Source organism: Sapajus apella, unplaced genomic scaffold (assembly GCF_009761245.1).
Source record: "Sapajus apella isolate SASKATOON/1434 unplaced genomic scaffold, GSC_monkey_1.0 scaffold11, whole genome shotgun sequence".
NCBI lineage: Eukaryota > Metazoa > Chordata > Mammalia > Primates > Cebidae > Sapajus > Sapajus apella.
Genome location: NW_022436951.1, coordinates 2565651 through 2591941, shown reverse-complemented (window position 1 = coordinate 2591941; position 26291 = coordinate 2565651). Strand labels below are relative to the sequence as shown.

Sequence of the window (26291 nt, the reverse complement as noted above, 5' to 3'; positions counted from 1 at the left end):
GGCAAGGTGTGATCTCCATCTACCCAGAACCACCCAGGTGCTTGATGGCTTTTTTTTCTGTGTTACCAGCAACCCAGCACTCCTGAGAGCTATAGGACACAACTTAATGTCCCCTATGACACTGGGAGTGTAGCCAGGGCTGCTGGTAAGTGTCAAAGAAATGGGATTTTTTTTCAGGTGCTCAGAAAACTGGGCGACTTGGAGGTTGTAGGCTGGCACTGAAATTTTCTCACTTAGCAATGTTCACCGCCTTGCACCCTGCACCCCCTACCTCCAAACTCACCCAGGTCTCTCAGTAGCTGGAAAATGGGATAACTTGTCGTTGGTTTCTTTAGACCTGGATAGATGTGGGTTAGCATTTTCCCATCATGTCTTTGAAGAAAGCAGGAGTAAAATCACAATAGTGAGAAAGGTAAATTCTTTGACATTGACATCTTGATTCTAAGTACCCCTCATCCACTGGTACACTTGCAGTGAATTTTGTCTTCTGCAACAGGAGAGAAAATGATAGAATTCAACTGTAAATCTCCAGCAGGTGAGAGACAAGACCAGAGTCTTCACATAGGAAGAAGCAGTGGCCATCCACAGTAATACTCAGACTGGTTCTGCCAGAGCACATAGTTGATCCTGGCTGCAGTGTAGCCTCCCACAGTGCAGGGATCAGGAAAGTGAAGGCATTGCTCTGATCCCAGTGCCTAGGATAGGGCATGCACAGGGTAAGATGCTTTCCGAGCATCTCTGGAAGGAAGGCAGAGAGGAGAAATGGAGGAAAAGGTGGTAATGGAGAATAGTAAAATACACATGGAATGTGATCCGGGGATATATTCGTTTGCCAGGGTTGACATAAGAAAATACCACAAACTGGGTGGCTAAACAACAGAAATTTATTTTCTCACAGTTCTGGAGTCTGGAAGTCCAAGATTGAGGTGTCAGCAGAATTGGTTTCTCCTGAGGCCACTCTACTTGACTTGCTGATAGCCACCTTCTTATTTTTGCCTCACATGGTCTTTCTTCTGCACTCATGCACCCCTGCTGTCTTTTTGTGTGTCCTCTTTTTATAAAGACACAGGTTAGATTGGATTAGAACCCATCCTAACGACCTCATGTTAATGCAGTCACCTCTTTAAATGCCCTGTCTCCAAATACAGTCAGATTCTGAGGAAATGGGGGTTAGGCCTTCAACATATGAATTTAATAGGGATACACGTGAGTCAAAAACAGAGGAAAATACTAGTTTTGTTGAATCCTAGCCCCATCTCTTCTCCCATTCACATCCCAAAATCTTAGCTGGGCGATTAGATTCTGAGAGATGAGGCATGGCAAAGGGTCCCAGACGTGCAGGTGAAATGAGCAATGGAGCAAAGAAGTCTCTCCAGTTCTTCCTCTAGGACACCCTACTGACTCCAAGATGGAGTCATAAGTACCAGGAGTAGCCACAGATAGCCACATAGACAAAAGCCACTCCCAGAGGTACAGAGGTCCCCAGGCACCAGCAAACCATTTGACTCTTCCATAGAGATCCTCTTGCTTTTAGAAAAGTCAAATATTAGGTACTTTCTGAGGTTGGTATCAGACTTTCGTCTATATATCAAGAACATGAAAAGGACTCCTTCAAATTAATAAGGAAAAGGCTGTTATTTTTTTAAATGGACATATTTCAACAGGCCCTTCAAAAGTAGGAAATTCAAATAGCTAGTAAATATATTAAAATATATCCAAAGAAGTGCAAATTATAACCACTTCAGACACCAATGCACACCTTTCTGAATGGACAAAAATGAAAAGACTATTAACATCAAACATTAGCAATGATATGGAACAACAGGAATGTGTTTATAAAGCAGATGGGAGGGTAAATTGGTAATAATCATTTTGAAAAAATATATATGATGTTAAGATATTATTAAAAACTAATAAGGCAAAACAACACTTTGAAATATTATATTTTCAATATGTTAGGGAAATAAATATGTTATTTGATTTTGGCATTCAAAATAGAACAAAATATGAGAGTCTTTGAATTAATGCAAATTAAGTTTGTTACATTTTAATAGTATTTCCTGTACTTAACTAAAATGTTATTCTTTTTAGAACACTTGGAGAGAGTCTAATGTCTCCTTCACATGGCAGCTCCTCAAAAATTATAAGACAATTTGTTTTCACATCCCTTTGGGACTTCTCTGCCCTGGGTAATGCCTTCAATATTTTCCTGCACCACCCTGATCACTTTCCTATGAACACATTCTTATTAGGTTTATATCCATTTAGCTGTTGGGGCTCAAAATAAAACACCCCACTGTTACTGTCTGTACATTTTGACATAGCAAACTACAGTGAGACTGATATTTCTCTCTTATTAGATAGTGTATTTTCAGTAATGCTAAAATCCCATCAACTTTTTGATAGTCACTTAACACTTTACCCTTTTGGATATACATTGCCTTCTCTGAACTAAAACCTTTAAATCTTTTCTACACATATTGTTACAAAGCCACCCTTTCTTCTGTGTATTTTTTTTTTTTTTTTTTGACGGGGAGTTTCCTCTCTTTTTCCCCAGGCTGGAGTGCAATGGCGCGATCTCAGCTCACCGCAACCTCCGCCTCCTGGGTTCAGGCAATTCTCCTGCCTCAGCCTCCTGAGTAGCCGGGATTACAAGCACGCACCACCATGCCCAGCTAATTTTTTGTATTTTTAGTAGAGACGGGGTTTCACCATGTTGACCAGGATGGTCTCGATCTCTTGACCTCGTGATCCACCCGCCTCAGCCTCCCAAATCTGTGTATTTTTTAACCCACTTGCACACATTTATATATACCAATTTTTAGATGCGTTTTGTTAAATTCAACACAGTGCTTCAAACTCCCTTTGGGATTCTGTTTTTGACATCTAATATGTTCATTATCTGACAAAACAGTACAGCATGACCTTCATGTGTGTCAGTGTGTGTGCATGTGTGTGAATATGGTTGTAGATAAACATAGGTATAGATATACATATACAGATAGACATGGACATATAAATCTATATTACTATAAATCTATAGGGCAAGTTATAATTACAGTTATTACTAAGTGACAGGATTGGGTGTGGTTCCTATTTACTTGCACTTGATTTTTATATTTCCTTTGAAATGTGTATCTAGTGAGGCAGAATGCTCAAAATTAGTTCCATCATCTTCTACGTTTAGAGGTGGAGAAGGTAAGCCATATGGGAACAGTTTAGCCTGGACAGTGCTTGGGCTACAAATGCGTGAGAAGAATCTTAAAAAGGAATAGAAGTTTGCTTCAAGTTAATGGGTACCATCAGCAAAGAATACAGATTTGTTTAGAGATTAAATAGAAAATGTATTATGGCTCAATCAGCAATGAATTTGAATGTATAACAAAGAGTTTATTATATAAATAATTTATTCTAGAAACATTAGAAAAAAATTAAATGGTTTTCAGGAAAAGGATAACATAATCTGACCTATTTATTGGAAAGAGACAAAGTATTAGCAGTGAAAACACTAGATTTAGAGATGAGAGGTTAGAAATAAGGATAACTGTTAAGTGTTCACTACAGAAACCTAAAGCAAGATGATTAGTTCAAATAGAAAAGTGTCAAGAAAATAAAGAGTGGATTCAGCAGTATTTCCCAAGCTATATTCAACAGAACACTATTATTTGCTAATAAACATCCTTAAATATTTATTAGTGTCAACATTATTATTAATATTCTTATTATGGCAAGTTGGAGGGATTGTGTTTGATCAGACTTTAGAAATACCATATATTACATTAACCTGTTAAACATTTGAAATGCATCCAAACATGCTGAAGACCTGAGACGTCTTGCCATAAAGAAGCAAGTTTAACGTTCTTTAATGCACCATTTTCCAAATTCATCTGATCACATGAAAAGCCTATTAACATCTCGCTGTATACTAGTATTCCATGCCCTTGAATTTGGGAAATAGAGCATTGTAGAAATATTAAGAAGGCAGAAACAACAAAGCTAGTTTTTGATTGCCTGAGGAAGGAGAGAATTCAAAGATGATGTCAAGTTTTTAGCCGCCCTGCCTAGGAAAACAGGCTATACTGTAATTACCAGGTTTATGAGAACAGATTTGGGTGGGAATGAGTGTAGGTTTGGGTTAGTTAGGTGCCATAACTTTTGAAGATATTAATAAATATAAATATTAGATATAGGTATTAATAAATATAAATATTAAATTTATAAATATAGATATTAATAAATATAAATATCTGCAAAAGTTACTTCAAAAGCAGTAATAGAAATTTAGGTAAACTATTTGAAATTGTTTCACAAATTTTGCTACCAATCAAAATGCAACACCTAGCAGAACGCTCCAGCACATGGCACAGCAGGACCGTGCCATACCCCATGAAGTGTCGCACAGCAAAGATACTGCTAAAGAAACCACAGTAAATGGTTCTCATAAATGCGAAACCTGAAAAATTATGTCCACAGGGCATTCCTTTCCCAGGCACCATATCTAAAGAACTGAGAGCCTCTTGCCCAACGGCACATGAAATTCCAGGAAACACCTTTAATCTGTACTCGAATCTCCTAGAGTTTCTTGTTATTTAAGAGCTTGTTATGACTGTTAAGGTAAACTCAAGAAGGTAAAAGGAGATGTTAACTACTTGGAGCTGAAATTACGGAGCATGAAAAAAATTCTCAGAAAGAACATTAAGTTTTAGTAGCTGCAGATGCATGTCACACTTGGGAAAGAGTGTGCTTAACCACCCTCTGGCACGCCCAATCCAATCAAGCTCTGAACGTGTGTGAGAAATCCATTCCCCTTCAGAAAGGAGAGAAGGAGAATGCAAGGACAGTTTGTCTGATTCCAGTGGTTTTGCTGAATTGCTCTGTGAGCTGAAGCAATTCCAGAAATTTGTCTTCCTCAATTCCACATCTCAGAAGGGAAAGAACAGCAATAGCAAGCTACCTTGGCCCTCAGCTCTTCAGGCTTGCTGCAAATTACCAGAACAATTCACACTTATAAGTATGGTGGCGGGAAAAGGTTTGGGGTCAGAAGGACAAAGATTACACTCCGAAACTCCTTTACCAGTTAAAAAAATGTGACCTTAGGTAAATGTTAGCTTTTGAGCCCTCTAGTTTTCTCATCTGTAAAATGAAAATAATTATTCTAAAATTGTGGAAAGTCACAGAATTAAATAATATTTATACACATTTTAAAAATTATTTAAAACATTTGCTAAATATTGTAGTTCTATTATCTATTCTATATAAGTAAGATTAAAGGAACATACCTGATTTCCCTGTTAGAGAGACCATACATACATATGTAATTCCCAACACTAAATAATAAACCATTTAGTTCCAAAGTTGAATGCCTTTCCTCACACTCGATTGTTTTCAAAAAGTTTATTTTATAATTAAAGCATTTGTCTCTTTTTCTCTGCCTCTAATTGATATTTTACTATTTTTATTTCCAACCTGTCCTTAAGTCATTCATCCAAAGAAGAAAGAATTTTGCCCCTAAGAAGGAGATTTTCTTAGTACTTTCTGTTAAATTTAGAAGTGGCTCCCAAGGAGTAAGCTCTTTCAAAGTCCCCTTTTTCTCTCTGATTAATGAAAGTTTAAGACCACTCAGGGTGCAGGCTTTTTTTGTTCATTGAATTTTCTAGTTAACAAGAGAATAAATCAGATTTCTTTGTTTTATCTATTCATGTTTCTAATAAGCTGATCTCTCTTGTAAACATAGTTAAATTAGTCTTTACTGTATGAAACTCTTAACTGACTCAGTGCTGTCATTTCAAATGCAGAGATTTTTATATCCCAGAAGTCAGGGAACAACTATAAACTCAGTTCATTTTACAGCATTAACCATGTGGAAGCAAATTCTTTAACGCTGTCACGCTCAATACCTTATAGACTGGTTCTAAGATAAAGTGAGAAATTGGTGCTTTTGACTGACTAAGTTTCATACTAATTTTGCTACTATTTTCTGTTTCTTCTGAGAAGTGTCATGACTGAAAAGCTGTTGTAATTAGTTGAAACTGGTTTAAATTCCAATACCTTCACAGATCCAAAATGGTTCATAGAATAATTTTAGTTCATCATTTATTCTGTACCCTCAGTGAGCAAGGTACTTAATTGGGGGTGGGGGGCTAATTTCAAATGAAATGACTTCCCAAAGTGGCTGTGTCCTGTGTCCCTTGGGGACTTGTCTTCTCCTCACCTTTAGCCTTTTCTAAACACCCAACACTTTATGCCAACAAAAGTAGCCAAGATAAATATGCCCATTTATTAGGAGCAATAAATGGGCAAGATAACGGGAAGTTTAGAAAGTGTAAATTTTAACGCTTCATTTAGAACCACTGATCAAAGTATTCAAGTGGCAATACCAGGTAGATCATGACCACAAAACTCCTTCTGCACTTCTACTCCCTGCAGCCATCTGAATTTCCCTATAGCAAGCTGGAACAAAAGTATAGAAATCACTTCATTCATACCTATTTAGAGTCCCTTGACCCTCCAGGGAGCCTGTAACCAGCTGCAGGAAGGACAGGATGCTCCCTTACCCCAACCTTGTATGGTGGAGTTATCTGGTGTTAAAAGACATGCCAAGTCATAGTGCCTGTTTTCTCGGTCCTTCCTGCTTCTGGTCTCTTCCATTGCTCAGTTTATTTCTCCCCTGATCTTTGCCTCTGTTTAGTGGTAATTTCTTTATACTGAAGTTTTCTTTATTCTCATTTTGTTGTAAATATGGGGCTTATCCAGAATTTTCATCTACTAGCAAACAATGCATTTAGTCTGCATCTGTTGACTCTGCTCCTGAGATGTTTGGAATAGTCATCATTTTCACACCTGACAGTTATGTTTGAACATGGGGCCGGTTTGTCTTTCTGAATATTCCTGAAATACCTACACAATTGAGTGTAATATTTTTATGAGTACTGAGATTCATTTATAGCTATTAATTGAGTTTAAGAAATATTTTTTTAGCTGTCACAGCAGATGCCGTCAATGACTGTCTTCAGTATGCATTGACGCAACTTCTGACTGCCAACCCCTGCCCCTCTTTACCTGAGGGCTTTCTCTAAAACCCAAAATGACCTTTCTTCCCAAGCAAAGCAGTTATAAAATCTGAAATCCATCACTCCTCAAGAGCAGCCTTCACCAGATAGCAGCAGGAATTGAGGCATAAATAACCCACCTCCCTTGGCCCTCAGGTGGAGTAGCTTTGAGGTACTTGTGCTTAAAGATTCCCAGAGTATTTTGTTGGGATTAATCTCCAACAGCCCAGCACATACACAGCCACATTTTCTTGATACATACCCCTTATTGTCCTGCCTCCCTTCCCTTTTCACTTTCCCTCTTCCACATCAGTGTTTTCTGAATGTTCTTGTCTCAGAGTGTGTCTGGATGATTTCAAGTTAAGAAAACTGTCTACTATTTGCCAGACATAGGTAAGCACTAAAATGACAGAGATGAATAAAAAATTGTCCCTGCTTCAAGGTGTTCACCATTTGATAAGGAAACAGTAGCAAGAGGATAAGCCAAAAAAACCTATTATGTGCCTTCCTTTCACACCCCACCTGACACCACAGCACATTCACTGCTATGTTGGGTCCTGACTCTTTCCCCTGGCCTGGTGTCTGATGATTCTGTCTGGTCAGTTGTCTCAGCAGGTTGCCTAGAAGTGACTCAGTGGAAACTGCTTAAGAATACATAGGTGAGGTTTGAGGTTGGCCCACATTCCACAAAAAAAGAATATTCTAATCATGATTGAAGAGAAATTTGGTGTCATATTGATGATGTCCGCTGCTTTCCATTGTCCTGAAAATCAGGTTGAGTTTTTCAAATGCATTTTTCAATACCTAGCATTGCCCAAGAGTCAGGGTCAGGTAAATGATTATATTGGACTCCAGGTAATAAATCAAACTTTGGTCTGTATATCAGACTCTGATATAAAGTTTTATATGGAAGATGTTTATAAGGAGTGTTCTTGGAACTAATATTTGGGGAAAAGAGTGGAAGGAAGAAGAAATGGGAAAAAATAAAAGTCAAACTGCAGTGATGGCCCCAAAAGAGCATTGGGCAATGCCATAAGGACCCTTCAGAGTTAAAATTGAACATTAGAGTTGTCCTAAGCTAAACCGAGAGAATTATATTTTTATTTGCCATCTGTTATCGGACATGGGTCATCTGGGAAAGGATTTGACCTTGGGCAAGATGGCTATCCACAGTGGAAGAAAGCCCTGGAGGGTTGACAACTGAAGGATATCTGCTGACAGCACGCCTGACAGGTCCTTCATTAAGGGGGATCTGGGCTGTGCATCACTTAAATTCACATCGCTTACATTTGCAATATAATAACCCTTTGCAAGTGCATCAGGTAATGATATTATAGGTGCACTGCCAATTCTGGTCATGGTATTTACAGAAACAAGAACGATGTTTACAGAAACAAGCATGCTAAAGCTCCTTTAAAAAAAGTCTTATGGACTTTTTCTTGAAGTCTATCGAGCTAGAGGCAACTATTAGGCATCTAAAAGCACACTTTAATACGTCCTCCAGGGTTCCTGCTGGTGCCTCCTTGAGGAAGACTGTGGGAGTACATGAAATTAAGCTGGATGTATTACACAGTTCTCTATAATCCTATTATTAATGCACGACTGATAGGACAGGGCACCAACATTCATAACAGTGGTCATAAAAATAGTGGACAGATCAGAAATCCAAACTTTAAAATGTTGCTAATCTTGGTCAGAATATGTAACTAGTCAAAAATACTTCTCATAAACCAAATAAAGTTAATGCTATTTCAGTAGTTTGCTTTACTTCATAAACTTCCAAGAGTCGGCCTGATACTGTACAGCTGTTGCATGGTGTTTATAAAGAACAGGGTCTTCTTAGCTACTGTGAACTATGTTCACTTCCCAGTTCTGAAAAGACAAAGCACATAGTCACAGAAAGTATTAATCACATTATTTATGTGAACCCCTACTTAACCTTATAGTTTGAGGCATTTCATAATGAAAACATTTGAGTTGTTTTGAGTCAGAGGCTGGTTGTGCTCCCGTTGATGTTTGAGAAAGGATAATCCCAGCCCAGTGTGACAAGGGGAAAATATCACTGAGCTGATAATTTGTGCAAGTTTCTGATATGCCTCCAATTGAATGGTGTGGAATTAGCCTAATTTTCTTCCCTATAAAAGGATGGGATTCAAATATTAGATCATCTCTAGAGGCCCTGCCAATCTAAAAGTATACGATCCTCTTCCTTTTCAGATTAGTTCACAGTCTAAATTGAGAGACACCCTGTGAATTTAATGTCATAATTTTTCATGATGACCAATCCTAGATTTTTTTTTTTAGATTGGAGATTTTTTCTTTCCAATTGAAATTTTCCAGTTTTTTGTCTTTATAATGACAATGGTCTCATTTCAAAGTGTTAATATTGCTATAATCTCTCTTGTAAATGTTGTCCCAAACAAAAGAATCATTCAAATCAATGTTTTCCATTAACTTCATATTTAAACATTTTTTAAACGTTGGATTTGTTTTACTATCTCCTAAGTTTCACACTAAGATCTATCCAGGAAAATAAGGTCGATTTTCAAACACTAGATTTTAGTCAAGGGGCTCACTGACTGATGCACTAGAAGCCAAAATTGCAACACTGGGTTTTTGAGGGAAAAAAAAGCATTTTATTTCAAGTCAACTATCAAGGAGACAGAAGTCCAGCTCAAATCTGTCTCTCTGTGCTGGCTTTAAGGCTGTAATTTTATCCAAAAAGGTTTAGTGGGTAGATTCTAGGATTAGTAGGTGATTGGTGGAAGGAAAGGGGAGGTCTGGGAAGTCCTTGACCATGCACAGTTATTTCATCATGCTACTTCATAGATTATGTGTGTGAATTTAGGGGAATTAATGTAAAACATGCAGTGGAAACTCAGGCTGGGATATCAGCAAGCTCATTCTATGCAAACTCCTGTTGGCTGTGTTGATTGCAATCAATTTCTGCCAATTTGGTTATATTATAAGAAGAGGAAGTTTCAGTATTTCAGCAAGTTCTTTCTTTTATTATCCACTGTCCTGCATACTCAAGAATTTCTGTTAGTTATTGGTTTCTTTAACTCTGTGGGGAATAATTTCACTAGGATCTGGATCCCATCACTCTTGTATACACTTATAGCTGGTTCCAGTGGGAGCCACTCTCAACAATCTTCTCAATTTCTACACTTCTCTTGGGTGAATACATATAAACTTATGGCAAAATAAGAGAGAATACAGAGAGATGGAGAAACATTTCATGCTGATGGTTAGGAAGAATCAATATAGTGAAAATGGCCATACTGCCCAAAGTAATTCATAGATTCAATGTTATCCCCATCAAGCTATCAATGACCTTCTTCACAGAACTAGAAAAAACCACCTTAAACTTCATATGGAACCAAAAGAAAGCCTGCATAGCCAAGTCAATCCTAAGCAAAAAGAATAAAGCTGGAGGCATCACATTGCCAGACATCAAACTATACTATAAGGCTATAGTAATCAAAACAGCATGGTACTGGTGCCAAAACAGACATATAGACCAATGGAACAGAACAGAGGCCTCGGAGTCAATGCCACGCATCTACAACAATCTGATCTTTGACAAACATAGCAAAAACAAGCAATGGGGAAAGGATTCCCTGTTTAATAAATGGGGTTGGGAAAACTGGCTAGCCATGTGCAGAAAGCAGAAACTGGACCCCTTCCTGACACTTTACACTAAAATTAACTCCAGATGGATTAAAGACTTAAACATAAGACATAACACCATAAATGCCTTAGAAGAAAACCTAAGCAAAACCATTCAGGACATAAGCATAGGAAAGGACTTCATGACCAAAACACCAAAAGCATTGGCAACAAAAGCCAAAATAGAAAAAAGGATCTAATTAAACTCCAGAGCTTCTGCACAGCAAAAGAAACAATCATTAGAGTGAAACAGCAACCAACAGAATGGGAAAAAAATTTTGCGATCTACCCGTCTGACAAAGGATTTAGATACAAAAGCAACAAAGAACTAAAACATATTAACAATAAAAAAACAAACAATCCCATTCAAAAATGGGCAAAGAATATGAAAAGACACTTTTCAAAAGAAGACATATATGAGGCCAACAAATATATGAAAAAATGCTCATTATCACTGGTCATTAGAGAAATGCAAATCAAAACTACATTGAGATACCACCTCACGCCAGTTAGAATGGCGACCATTAAAAAATCTGGAGACAGCAGATGGCAGAGAGGATGTGGAGAAATAGGAACACTTTTACACTGTTGGTGGGAATGTAAATTAGTTCAACCATTGTGGAAGACAGTGTGGCGATTCCTCAAGTACCTAGAAACAGAATTCCATTTGACCCAGCAATCCCATTACTGGTATATATCCAAAGGGTTATAAGTTGTTCTATTAAAAGGACACATGCACACATATGTTCATTGCAGCACTGTTTATAATAGCAAAGACTTGGAACCAACCCAAATGCCCATCAATGATAGGCTGGACAGGGAAAATGTGGCACATATACACCATGGAATACTATGCAGCCATAAAAAACGATGAGTTCGTGTCCTTTGTAGAGACATAGATGAACTTGGAAACCATCATTCTCAGCAAACTGGCACAAGAACAGAAAATCAAACACCACATGTTCTCACTCATAGGCAGGTGTTGAACAATGAGAACACATGGACACAGGGAGGGGAGCATCACACACTGAGGTCTGTTGAGGGGGACTAGAGGAGGGACAGTGGGGAGTAGGGAGGGATAACATGGGGAGAAATGCCAGATATAGGTGATGGGAATGGAAGCAGAAAACCACATGGCCATGTATGTACCTATGCAACAATCCTGCATGTTCCTTACATGTACCCCAGAACCTAAAATGCATTTAATATATATATATATATACACACACATACATAAAAAATAAACTTATGGCGTCAGTAGCCACTTTTGTAGCTAAATCTTATCTTTTGCCTAGACTTTTCAACAAGCTCCAAGCCCATATTTTCAGTTGTCTGCCATATGTATTTTATGAACATTTCAGATGCAACATATTGTAAACCTGAATTTATCAAGTTTCTCAGAAATACTATCTATCTCTTGGTGTCACTATCATTTCCATCATAAACTAAACTGCATCTTAGGCTAATGCTAAAGCCCTCTCTTCCTTTGTGGTTTATATTTGAGTATTGTAGACCAAAAAAAAAAAAAAAATAGATCAAAGTAGGGGTAATTCTCTACAGATTTTTAGCATTAACTGTGAAGTTAATGTCACAGAGAACCAGGGGGTTGCATGGATCTTCTAGTAGCAAGGATTGGCCCGAGTTTTGGGGCGTGGGTAGGGGTTGGAGATGAAAAGTGGCTATAATGACATTAAGAAAGAGAAAGGAATTGCAGGAAGAAAGATGGTCAGCCTCAAAACCAAACATCACTGTTTTACTACTTTGGCAGGGGTTTGCCCTTACTGATCCCAGAGCAAGCAAAGCCATGTGATAAATCTCAGTAAAAATTCATACTTGGAATGTACGTCCCTAGAGACTCAGCAGACAGAATCACAGACATTTATAAAGTCAAATAAGACACTTAAGGTCATTATGACACTCATGAAATTGTTGCTAAAATTGGCAATATAATAATTTAAGCCAAAACTCACACAGAAGCTGTGTCAAAATCCATCAGTAAGTATTCATTGAGCACCCACGACAAGCCCCGTTTTATGCTATATCTATAAATAATAAATAAAAGTCAGAAAACTTTGTTATTGCTCACATGGAATGTAAATCTACATGGGGAGAAGAAATGAACAACAAACACCTCACCTACTGTGTGGTTCATACATTCTGTCTCTTTTCTACATTTTGGGTTTAGCTTTGGGTTCCTAAATTTGCTGCTGGATTCTTTACATATTTCGTTGCTGGTTATCTCTGAGCCTTTTCTTATTCCCTTTCTGAAGTTCACCTTCCACATTCCTGTTTCATGTGATTAATTCATAATCAGTTCTTTGATTAGAAAGGCTTCTAGACCTCAAGTTGAATGTGGATATGTGAGATTAGAGCATGAAAAAAATTAATGGAAAACCATTCACTCTATTTGGTTGCTAATTATTTATTCATGTTTTGCACAATGCCATGAATTCTGTGACACTGTTTTGTTCATTGTATACATATGCACTTGATAACTATTTGTTGAAAAAGAATGAATCATTGATTTTTATTTAAGCAATGTGGGAATTCAATAAAGAAAGTGGCACCTGAGTTCAGGCTTATAGGACACGAAGGAAACCAAGTGGTAGAGGAGACAGCTGAAGGAGCCAAAATCAGTTGACAGAAAGGACCACGGACTTGTATATGAGGATTGAAAGGAGATTTAATTCATGTTAAGGCAAATCTATGCCGTATGTACATCTGTGCCATATGTATATATGTCGTTACCAACATTCTAAAAAAAAATAATCAAAAAAGAAAAAATGAAAAGAAGTAGGAGTTGAGTGAATGCAAGAAGTCTTCATTGAACAGTTTCTCTGTATTATTTTACTTAATCTTTAAAGCAATCTATTTTTCTAATTCTAATAGTTGAGAAAACAGAGGCACTAAGAAGTTACTAATTAGAGCTTCTGCTAAGTCAGTTTTTGTTATAAAACCATTTAGAAACAAATTGTTTCATATAGTTTCATCATTTATCAAAGACACTACAGTATACCCAGGATTAAAAAGTGATAAAAGGTTAGATCCATAGGAAATGTGCAGGAAACTAACATGCAAAGGAGAAAAAGTTAGATCCTTAATTGTCAGGCTATGAGGTTTAGTTGCTGTGTTCATAGAACATGTCTATTTTTGATTAAACATTTTTGAAAAATTGTTTTTCTTACTACAACAAACAACACATTTGTCTTAATGTCAATTACTTAGTTATATTTTTATCGGAACACCTGATGACAAAGACAATTTTCAGGTTATCTAGGCACAATACAAGATTTAGCAAGAAACATTTTGAAAAATTGAAAGGGGCTACTTATAAATATCTTCATGTGGGAAGGAAAAAAAGAGGTTAGAACTTCTCTTGAAGTACGGGTTTATTTTCCTATGTGAACACAGTTTTCTGGAGAAGTGTCAAGAGAAGCACGTGACTACAGAGCTGTCCTGGGAACATGCAGAAGTCTAGCAGAATAAAAATTATAGATATTCAAATCTGCAAAACAAAAATGTAGTTATAGTATTCTTTTTTGAAGGAAATTATTCATATATTTATATAGATACTCCATTTTTATTAACATGTAAATGTGATTTTTAACATACACATTTTCCAACATTCTTTCCCCCCCTTTTTTTTTTGCCTATTTTCCTTTCCTCCTACCTTTATTTTTCACACACATATCAGGGCACCTTGCCCTGTACCTGTCTGACAAGCCATATTAACATCCTTTTTTGTCTTTTAATATTTTTCAACTGCAGCCTCATATAACCTAAAACAGATATAGGTTCACACATATATAGGATGTTTAAACATTATTTATGATATAAAAATGGAATTGTATAAGCACATGATTTTCTATATGTTACTCTTCTCATTCAATACTACCTCACAGAAATCCCTCCAGGTCAACCAGAGAAATAATTCATTCTTTGTAATAGCTGCATAATATTCCACGTTGTGAATATGTCATATTTTTTCATTTTTTCCTTCTACTTCTTCTGTTCATAGGCATTAGCTATAGTTTGAAAGATTGGCTTTCAGTTTTTTTTGTTGTTTTGTTTTGTTTTTTTTATCTTGAAGAATAAGGTTGTTGCGTCCTTAAATATATATCTTATGTAGTGGTGCTTTTATTCCTAAGGAATATATTCTGAAATCTGTGATTTCTGGGTTAAAAGATGTATGTATTTTAAATTTTAATAGATGCTACCAAATTGCTTCACAAAACAATTGCAGTGATACATGCTTTTACCAACAATGTATGAGAAGGCTTTTTTGATATTTCTAATAGTGTTAAGGGTTTCATTATTTAAATGATTTTTAGTCATAGAAAGTTATAACTATTTAACTTGAATTTCCATAATCAGTGGAAAATAATACTATTTCTTCTTATGTTTCTGAATCTTTCTAATTTGTTCTTTTGTTAACTGTTTATCCACATTCTTTGCTTAATTTTATACTGGATTGCTTAGTTTTCTCTTGCCAATTTGAAAAAACTCTATTTTATAAGATAGATATTAACTTTTTTTTCATCACTGGTACTAATATTTTTGCTCAGTTTCTTTCACTTTACTTAGAGTAGCTTTTGAATACAGGATTTTTAAAAAAATCAAATATTTATGTTATTTGTTCCCTATAAACTCTGAGTTTCTAGTCCTTGTTACTAGAAACCTAAAATTAATTTAAAATGTCACTTACCAGATTTTTACCTATAGCTTTATAATTTTAAGTTATTTATTTATACTCAAATCTTTAAGTCATTTGAATTTTTATATATGGGATATATATAGAGTTCAACATAATTAAATCATTCAATTTGAAGACATAATATTTCTTTTCATTTTTTCTACATACAGTTTTATGAATGCTAACAAGTTTTATAGTTTTCCATGCTGTTCCAACTAAATTTGTTTCTAAGACTTTTATGAGATTTTGTTGCTATTGTGAATTGACCATTTTTCCCATTCCAGTTCTAACTGCTTACTGCTTAAACAGAAAATAAAGACTATTGATACTTCCTAGTTTTCTTTTCTCCATCTATCTTACCTAATGCTCTGACCAATTCTATTTGTACTCATAATAAAACTTCTTGTTTTGTAGGTAGTTAACTGTGTCAATTACAAAGAATAATAAAAACATATGCACAGCCAAGCATGCACAGAACGTATTGATGAGAAAACCAAAGTTCTGTATGTAGTTGTCTGTATGTATTTTCATATACTACTAGAGTTGTTTTGTATATTATTCTTGGGAAAATAAAACTTACTCGGTATATGTGCTTGGTTTTCTTTGAACTAAATAAAATAGAGAACTAGAAATAGTTATTGCACATTTCCCCAGATATCTGATTTTGAACATTTCCAGGAAGAATTAATAGACCCCTATTGCAATACCCTGAAAAGAGTCTTAGAGATAATTACACCAAATGACACAAACAAAGTCAATGGAGCTTCAGTTTTGCCTCCCTAATGCACATCAAGGTGACTTTGATCAAGTTGCTTTCATGTCTTTTTTAATGAAAGAACTATTTTTGTTCAGTGATGTCACCATTACTAGCTTCCCTCTAGTAGTAACACTCTCTAAGAGAGCTAGCAGAGAGGTCCATGTACCTTAGAAATGGGTTCATAAAAAAGTGCATGTGAAACCCCAGCCTATTCTAAGGAATTTTTAATGAGTACACAAGCACAAGACAAGGAGAGAGCAGGGATTTTTTCATATCTGGTGCACATGTACATACATACACATCACAACCATGGATATACTTACATATGATGAGACATATATGAGAAGAAAGTTATTGTTGCCCTCATTATTCAAGGCAATAGTAGAGGAAAGTAGAAGCTGATATTTTTATCTTGTCTCCTGTGATGGTTATTTCCCACAAGATGACTTTCTGAAATTGTAGGCTTAGAAATTCTGCACGGGATTAATGAACAACAAAAACACTTGCACAGGAATCTGAAATTAAAATACTTAATCGAAACAGTAGCCTGGAAAAAAAGGGAGTTTATTCCCAAATGGGCTTATCTCTTTAGTTAAAACATCTCCATATCAGGAGCATGGACTTGTTCAACACTTTTGATTCTCCAGATGAAATGGTGGACCAAGAATACCCAGTCCTTACCAATGAAACAAGTTTCTGTATTAATTCCATCATCTTTGGGTGTCCTATTATTTCAATCGTTATTTATGAGCTTAAAAAATTGGGGACTGACTCATGATTGCCCTCTAACAAATAAAGTTGAGAGGCATCTTATTGGCAGTAATATTATTAACATGTAATCAAGTAAGTTTTCCAAATGAGTCTAAATCTTCACTGAAGAGTTGCCATTTTTCAGTTTTCTATCCTTAGAGTTCAAGGAATAGATCTTGGAAGCTAATGCACGAAAAGTGCTAAAAAAGACATACACATACTGGAATTTTGGTGAGATATTGTACCCTTTTGCAAGTATGCCATATGTTCTTCACAGCGCAGCTTCTTACAAAATCTGTGTTGTGCCTTTTTCTTTCTAGTTTATGTTAAGAGTTGATAACTTTTTCCTAGCACTACAAGTCCCAAGTTTGTGCTCATTCAAGCCCCAAACATTTTTACTTTTCTTATAAAATATTTCTTGCAATTTTTTTTGGTAGTGCCTCTTTCTTTATGCATTGAAAATAGTGAGCTAAAATATATAGTGCTTGTTAATTACTCTTCTGTAATCATTAATTGCTGAATGATTAATCAGAACCCATTATTATTTCCATTGTTTAAGTATAATTCAACAGCACGTTTTTAATTAAGTCATTAGCATTTCATCATAATCTTTAGTCACCATTACATCTACCAGAGTCAACATAAATGTCCTAGTCTGTGTCCCCACCCAAAAGCAGAGCTTATGACAAGGGCTTATACATAATTGATTTATTTTGAGAACTCCAGGGAAGAAGAGTGAAGGAAAAATGGCCATTTGAAGAATCTCTTGAATTGGCAATGGGAGCTTGATCCACTGGGACCCTTTGGGAAGCTGTGTTGAATGTTCTATGGAAGCTGCACAGAACTGTTCTTCCAGAAGAATGGAAAGGGAGTATATAGCCACCAATTCCAATTTCTCACTGGGCACAGGTTTCCTACTGGAATTAATTTCTACTTCCAGTTTGCACCTGTGCCAGAATTACTGCAGAAGTTTCTGAAAGCATTTCACCTGTGCCATCAGAAACACCTCATAGCAGAAAAATTATATACACATGTGTATATGTATAAGCTTTTGCTGCAGGAAGAGCTTACAGAGACTGAGGTGAATGAGGAGGTTGTGAGGCTGGACAAAAGAGGTATCCAACAGAGTTAAAAGCCTAGTTTAAACATAAGTGAGCAAGTAAGTTGTTCATATAAAATCACTGGCACTTTCTCTATCTCTAGCATTATAGACAGCCATTCCACCTAATGGGGAACAATTATATTATGATGATTTGTATAATGAAAATGCTGTATAGTTATTCATTTCATAGAAATCTGCTAATATTTCAACATGGCTAACATAGGATTCTTATGTTCTTTAAAGTTTAAACTTTATCCCATAACTGTTGAATGGTTATAAACAGAAATGAAATATTGTTGTATTTATGTTTTAAAATAAACAGTCTGGCAATAGTATAGAGAATGAATTAAACAGACTATTGCATTAGTACAAATTAGAAAGTAATTCAGAATTCAGGAGTAACCATAAAAATAAAGAAAGGGGAAAAGACATAAAACATGTTGAGGTAACATCAACAGGAGAATAACTGGATAAAATGAGTAGGAAAAAGGAGGAAGTTGAGATACTCCAAGATTTCTGATTTGAATGGAAAGGTATATTTGAATGTCCTTCATCTCTATCTTCAAGACTACAATCCTTCTCTAAGCAGAAATAATGAGATTTAAGACCATAATCTCTCACCTAGAACACTGAAATATCCTCCTCACTAGATTCCCTGAATCTCCTCTTCCCCCTCCAAACTAGCCTCCCAACAGCAGCCAGAATCACATCTTCAAAACATAAATTTTATTCTTTTACTACAATAATTAAACCTCCCTAAGGGCTTTTTATTCATCTTAGAATAAGAGGAAAATACTTAATACATCTTAGACGGCCCTACATGGTCTTGTTCTTGCTTGTCTAGTCTGCCCTTGTAACTTTAACCACTGTTCCAGATACACCAATCTTTTTTTTTTTTTTTTTTTTTTTAGTCTCTCTAATGAGCTAAGCTCCCTCCCATCTCAGGCCCTTTACAAGTGTTGGAATTGCTGCCTGGAAGTTGTCCCCTGCCCAGTTAACCACTACTCATCTATTCATCTTTTTGATCCCAACTTAATTAGAAATTTATAGGGGAAGCCCTTCTTTCATCCCCCCTCCCCATCTTCCGCTCAAACAAGGCAAGTCTTCTATTACATGTTCCCATGCTCAAACAAGGCAGGCCTTCTATTACATGCTCCCACAGCATATTGTACTTTCCCATCTGCGCACTTGTTCCAGCTTGGAATAATTGTCTATTTGCAAAATAATGTGATTAATGAGAGTCTCCCTTCTGTGTAAAGTAAACTCTATAAATGCAGGAATCACTATTATTTTGTTCAACATTTTATCCTTAGTACATAGGCTTCTATCTGACTCTCCATGATGCTTGATGAATTCTTCTTGGTTGAATACATGAATTAATCACCAAAAGGAAAGCAGGAATATTTGGAAATGTGTTTTATATAGAGTGGCTTTAAGAGGTCTATAGGAGATTCAAGGGGAGATGCTTACCAGGTAGCTGCAAAAAAAAAAAAAAAAAAAAAAAAACAAAAGCACTCACTTTGGAGTCAAACTGTCAGGGTTTAAAACCCAGCTTAGTTGTTTTTTATCTGTATGACTCTAGGAGAACTGTGTGATATCACTCAACTTTAGTTTCTTCTCCTGCAAAATGAATATGATAATGGCATCTACCTCACAGGTGATTGTAAGAATTAAATGAGATAATACATGTTCATTTGTTAACCCAGTGCCCAGCACACAGTAAGTATACAAGGAGTGTTGCCATTACTGTTGTTATCACGTGTGTGTGTGTGTGTGTGTGTGTGTGTGTGTGTGTGTGTGTGTGTTGTTTTCTTTTAGATGGAATCTTATTCTGTTGCCCAAGCTGGAGTGCAGTGGCATGATCTCGGCTCATTGCAACCTCTGCCATCTGGGTTCAAGCAATCCTCCTACCTCAGCCTCCCAGGTAGTCGGGATTACAGGTATGAGCCATCACACCTGGCTAATTTTTATATTTTTAGTAGAGATGGGGTTTTGCCATGTTGGCCAGGCTGGTCTCAAATTCCCGATCTCAGGTGATCCATGCACCTCGGCCTCCCGAAGTGCTGGGATTACAGGTGTGACCACTATGCCCAGTCTGTTGTTATCACTCTGGACCACAAGAAAATGTAGGGACTCAATGCAGGTTTCCAAATCATTCCAGATGGGTGAGGTGATGAGAGTGGTTGAGGTGGCCTAGAGAGAGAACACACCGTAACAAAAGGCAAAAGAGAGGCCTTGAGTAAATGCCAAAAGGATTCAAAAAGTAAATTCAAAGGAATAGGAAAAAAAAACAACAATGAAGTACTGATAAGATGATTAGAAAAAAGGCCAGGAAAGTTTGACATTAACAAAGACAGAAGATCTCATTCTTTTCATTTATTAATTTAAAATAAACCCATTCTTTAGGTGTTAAGTCTTAAAATGTCTGGGAGGCAATATCACCACACAGAGCCAAACAGTATTTATTGTGTTCTGTAGAAATTATCTGTTTTGGCTTGAGACTATCCTTACCAGGTTCAAGATTCTTTTCTCTTTATTATAATCAGACAATAGCTTCCTTGATACATAGTCGATCTAAAATAACACACTCATGGAGGAAAGAAATAGGTGAATTTTTCACTAAATGGGGTAATGCCCTACATAAATCCCAGGGTCCTTTTTATATCTAGGAATTTGCTTCAGAAAATCAATTGATTTTAAGAAGATGACATTTTCTTATGAATGGAATAATAGCAACAAGAAGCAGTCTGCTGAGTTTGTTTTTTATCTGATTCAATGGACTGTATTTTCATTTCTGATTGCTTTTCATTAGCTCATACATTTCCAGGTGTCTGGAAAACCAAAAAGTGCATGTTTACTTATGATATCGCCCACTTTTTTCCTAAGGAAAATAAATGATGCTTCAAAGGCATTCCCTGAGGAATTCATCTCCAAGGGCAGCTACCCTTGGAGATGACCATGCTCTCTGTAACCATGGCATATTGGGGATCATCTGGCAATTAATAATTTCCTGTGAATTATTTCACAGGAAATAAATGATTTTTACATTGCTTGCTTCCAGCTGGTAAACAAAGAAGTCTCAGAATCAGAACATTTTTTCTTTAATTAGATATGAAAATGACAGTTGGATTACGTTATGACATTTGCTATTAATAAATAACAGCTCTCATAATTTTACAAAGAGTGGATATGACAATTCTAATTATTTTACCACATCAAAAGTGCTGTATCAGAGTCCCATGGGTAGCCAGTCATCTATTTATCATGAATAATTCAGAGAACTATGGCTATAATTCTGATTCAATTCTGATTGAAAATTTAGAGTTGTTAGACAAGATTTCTACAGACTGTTCTCTTGAGCGCTATTTCTGGATTTCGTATCTTTGCATATGCAAATTCTAGGACGAATGTAAGCAATAAGATTGTTTTGCACTCATTAGTAGAAGGACGGGCCGTTTTATTAGAGTCCGCATCAACAAATACAGCCTGTGCGGAACAGGACGTGAAGATCATGCTCAGTTAATATTTGCTGTGCTAATTTTTTTAAATTATCATTATGAACATGTATACAATATCATCTGTCTAATAGTATTATATGCAGTGGGGGAAAAACTTCCTTTTGGAGCTGGCTTGTATTTTATAGAGCAATGGCACAAGTCACAGTAGTTCTAGAAAATATTTCCAGGTCATAGTGATCAGAATTACAGGCTTTGGTCTGGAAACTGCAACTATTATTTCTCTAAGTTTTCATTTACTTATCCTTTTTTTGAGATATGGTCTCCCTCTGTCACCAAGACTGGAGTGCAATAGCATGACTATGGCTCACTGCAGCCTCAACATCTGGAGCTCAAGTGATCCTCACACCTCAGCCTCCTGTGTAGCTGGGACAATAGGTGTGCATCACACACTTGGTTAATTTAGTATTTTTTGTAGAGACAAGGTCTAGCTATGTTGCCATGCTAGTCTTAAACTCCTGGGCCCAAGTGATCCCACTGATTCATCCTCCCAAAGTGCTGGGAGTAGAAGATGTGAGCTACAGCACCCAGCTCTCATTTACTTCCATTACAGATCACTTTATTATCTAAATCACTTTTAACTATTATAGTCTCATATATAACCTGGAATAATTTATAAGTGTCAACCACCACATTTCAGCATTCAGCAAGCATGTCTGTTTTGTGACCAATTACATAAATAACTAAACAAGGGAACAAAGAAAGAAATGGACACAAATAATAATGAAGTACATTGAGTGATAGACGGACTTTACCTCCAAAGTTACAATCTGTCTGGACATATCCAGTGCAAATCCCTTTACACTCAGACACATTCTGAGAAGCACTAAGTGAATTCAGAGAGAATAGAGAATGAAAAAAATTACTCATTTCAAGCCAGGCATGGCGGCTCACACCTGTATTTCAAGCACTTTCGGAGGCTGAGGCAGGTGAATCACGAGGTCAAGAGATTGAGACCATCCTGGCCAACATGGTGAAACTCCATCTCTACTAAAAATACAAAAGTTAGCTGGGAGTGGTGGCATGTGCCTGTAATCCCAGCTACTCAGGAGGCTGAGGCAGGAGAATCTCTTAAACCAGGGAGTCAGAGGTTGCAGTGAGCCAAGATCGCTCCACTGCACTCTAGCCTGGCAACAGAGCAAGACTCTGTCTCAAAAGGCAAAAACAAATAAAAAACCTTCATTTCAGAATTTGCTTATCTTTGACACAATCAACAAATCTGATAGCCTGTCACAGACAAAATACTAAAGGCAAGACTGAGAGCATGGTCTCTACCTTCCAGAGGCCCAGAGTCTGGGCCAGTTAATTCATAGAACTACAGTCTCCAAATAAATGTATAGTTTCCATGGTCTTTTATTTTACCAGCAGGCAAATTTTTGTCCCTGGGCAGCCTCCTAGAATTATTTATAGCCTGAGAAACAATTTATTTCTTCTTAGTAGCTTTCTGTTCTCCTCCTTTGAACTCTCAGCAGTACAAACCTGATTAGCAGAAAGGCCAGGCCCAAATATTAATGAGATAATTATGATTGTTTTCTTATACCAGGCAACTAGCTACTTCTGGCAAGGACCAGTAGGATAAAAAGCAGGAGGTCAAGGGTAAAACGCTGGTTCCCAGAAATTACTTGGGCTCTTGGATATCTTCCTTGAAGAAGCAAAATCTAATAATGGAGATCACAAAGACAATATCACATAGGAGTGGGATGAAGAGCAGTGTGTTCAAAGCCCTGAGAAGGAAAAAGTGCTTGTTAGAAGTTTGTCTGCGACCTGGCATCCAAGGTTTATGAAACTTTTTATGAATATATCCTGGCAAATATCTTCTATAACCAAAGTGTATTTTTAAAATATTTTTCCTTACTGAGCATGTAGCAAGGTCACAAAATTTGTCATGTTACCACTCAGAAATACATAGAAAATTTAATTTGTTGATTTTCTTTAAATACCTTTCTCTTAAGCCCAAGATACTGTTTAGCAGAAGAAAGAGACAAAATGTTCTATTTAGTTTAATGTTAAAGTAAATCCACTAATTGATATGCCTTTTCCTAAAATTGCGAGTAGGTGGCACAAGAAGCAAGTGGCTTACCTTTCCCTGTGGTGTGAGTCCTCAGGAATGTTCTGGTGCCTGTATGTACCCAGCACCATGCTCCTTGTCCTCCTAGGCAGTAGGCAGTGCTAGAGTTAAAATAAGAAAAAGTTACACAAAATTGAATAGCTATCAAGGTGTTCCAGATAAAGGCAGGGTAAATGAAAGGGCAAGAAAGCAAATGGCAACATAAAATTTTCCAGGCAGCTACAGATGGTTCAATAGAAATGAATGGTAGAAGCTTATGTGAGAATGTCAAAGTTAAATCTGGGAGTGCAAGCAAGGCCTGGGATCAATGTTTCATCCTGTGCATACATGACAGGTATGTATCTTGAAAATATCGCTCACTGTCTACCCCGGGCCTCTGTAAACTTGTCTTTACATAATTATCATTTAAAGTTTTTGACTGTCCTCAAGGCTGAGGTAAAAAAATAAAAATAAAAACACTGAACATGTAATCTGTAAGAACTTTTAGTAAAAAGGAAAACACCATTTAGTATATAATTATCTGTTGACTGTATTTATAGATATGGTTACTAACACGTAGGTTGAAGTTCATAATATTCAATGCTGTCATAATACATAAGGACATCATAATACATTCACTTCTAATCATACATAAGGACATCCTAATATATTCACCTCTAATCAATGGACCAGGAAAAGATTAAGGTTTTGTTTAGCGAGGTAAAATGTGGTACATCTTGTAGTTAGATAATAAGAACTAATCATCATCTAGTTTCCCTCTTGCCTCGGTTACTGAGACACTAAGTATTAAGTTTGGGTTTAATGATGATACTATTCTTAGTCTGAGATTTGTTTTTTTGTGTGTCTGCGTGTCTCTTCTAGATGTCTGTGATTCCCAACATTATTACTTTAACTTTTATTCTGTTACTTGTCTCATCCATGTTCTTACTATGAGCCAATTTAGACTTCCTCAAGAACTAGCAATTTCTGTGCTACTAGAGATCATAGAATCCTGCCTGCTACTAAGAGGCTTCTAGAGTTCTCAAGCTATATAAATATTTTGGCAGGTTTTTTTTTTTCCCTCAAAAGCAATATCAAATCTCCAGCTGCTGGGGAATGGTGCTTTTCCCTATTATTGGAATCAATGAGTCAAGGCATATGTCTTTAATGGAAGTTTTGGCAAGCATGGTATTAGAGTTAGCATTAGATTTGACTGAAGTAAACTGAATGGTTTGTTTTCTGTTCTGCAAGACAAATCAATGGGCTTTAATCAAACACTGCAGTTTACATCATGGTAGAAATATTTACACAAAGAAAAGCACTGATAGATGCACAGCACTTAAGACAAATGTAAGTTTTCAGAAGTCTCAGGAGCATAGATTACAGAAAAGGTAAGACACACACACGAAAAATCTCCCCAGCCAAAAATAGTATATAAACCTATGTTAGAAAATGTGCTTCACCCTCAAAGAGTCTAGTTCAGTTAGCATCTTCTGGTTGCTAGCAAAAAAGATTCACTTTAGTTATCCCCAGAAATATTGGGGATGGCAAGATGGTATACAGTGAATACAAATGCACTGGAATACAGGAAAAGTCAGACAACTTGAGTGGGATCCACAGCAGAGCCAGGCTACTGAATTTCCACCTACAGGCTGAATTTCAAGTCTGTAAATGTAACCAACGCATAATAAATACTTCACTGATACTGCATTAAAATGTACAATAAAATACTATCTGTTTCCAGACTTCTTGGCTGCCCTACAGTGATATGTCGCTAATATTTCTGCTTGCCTTTTCCTGCCCATCACCAGTTTCCTGAGGTTTTCTCCCTTTTACCTCCATATATTTTCTTGTTTCTCCTTTAATATTTTCTGCTTTTGCCCAACTCCAACTTGACCTTGACTTATGACCCCAAGCATATATTGTGAATGTTCTCTATATGTCCTTTGACATACCTCCCATTTCTTTCTGAGTTCCTAATTTGGTCTACATGAAAAAAGTCTGATTGGCCTGAATATCTTTTTGTACCAGGACACATTGTAGGTAATTGGCGAATCTCTGGATTTGGATAGGGAAGACTATGAGGTCACATGGTATACCTGCCCTATGAGCTATGAACAAAGAAGTTTTACTTAGGAGGGACACAGGGCCTGGTGCCATCACTGGTGGGTCTAACATACAGTCCTCTACATGTAATAAGAAAGGGTCCAGTTCTACTATCATGCTCCCTCTTTAAAAAAAAAAAGTAAAACTTCATCTTCTGAGTTTTAGATAGATTTTCCCAATACTCAACATTGGCTTCTGGAGTGACTACATATAGCCTAATCAAAATATAATTAATATTCAATAAAGTAAAGCATATGTCCCTAATGAGAACAAGCTACTACCTTTAAAAATAGTTTCATATGCATTCCAGAAATAAATACAAATGAATTTCTGATTCTTGGGTGGTGATTCTCTATCCTCATTGCTCTTCCTTCGAGTGGCATCGTCTCCTGCAGCAATTGATACCTCTAAAGGCATTATTACTCAACTCCTAATGCTCTCATTGCATATCGTGTGTCTTGCAGGTTTCAAGAATTTGTGAGAAAAAAATATCTTTGCTTCAAAGTACTAAAGAGGTTAAAGTTGCATGTACTAATAAATGTGAATTAATAGAATACAGTTTTATAAATAGACTTAAAGCTCGTTGAAAGCAGGGACTGTGTC

General features: G+C 36.5%; 1 long non-coding RNA gene across 1 annotated transcript in view; it reads right to left on the bottom strand.

Moving 5' to 3' along the window:
- LOC116552229 overlaps positions 1–25827 on the bottom strand; it is a 32794-nt gene extending 6967 nt beyond the window's left edge. Inside the window, exon 1 of the long non-coding RNA XR_004269283.1 lies at positions 23616–25827. This is a non-coding gene — a long non-coding RNA (uncharacterized LOC116552229). The remainder of the gene's footprint in view (positions 1–23615) is intronic.
- Positions 25828–26291: the final 464 nt, after the last annotated feature.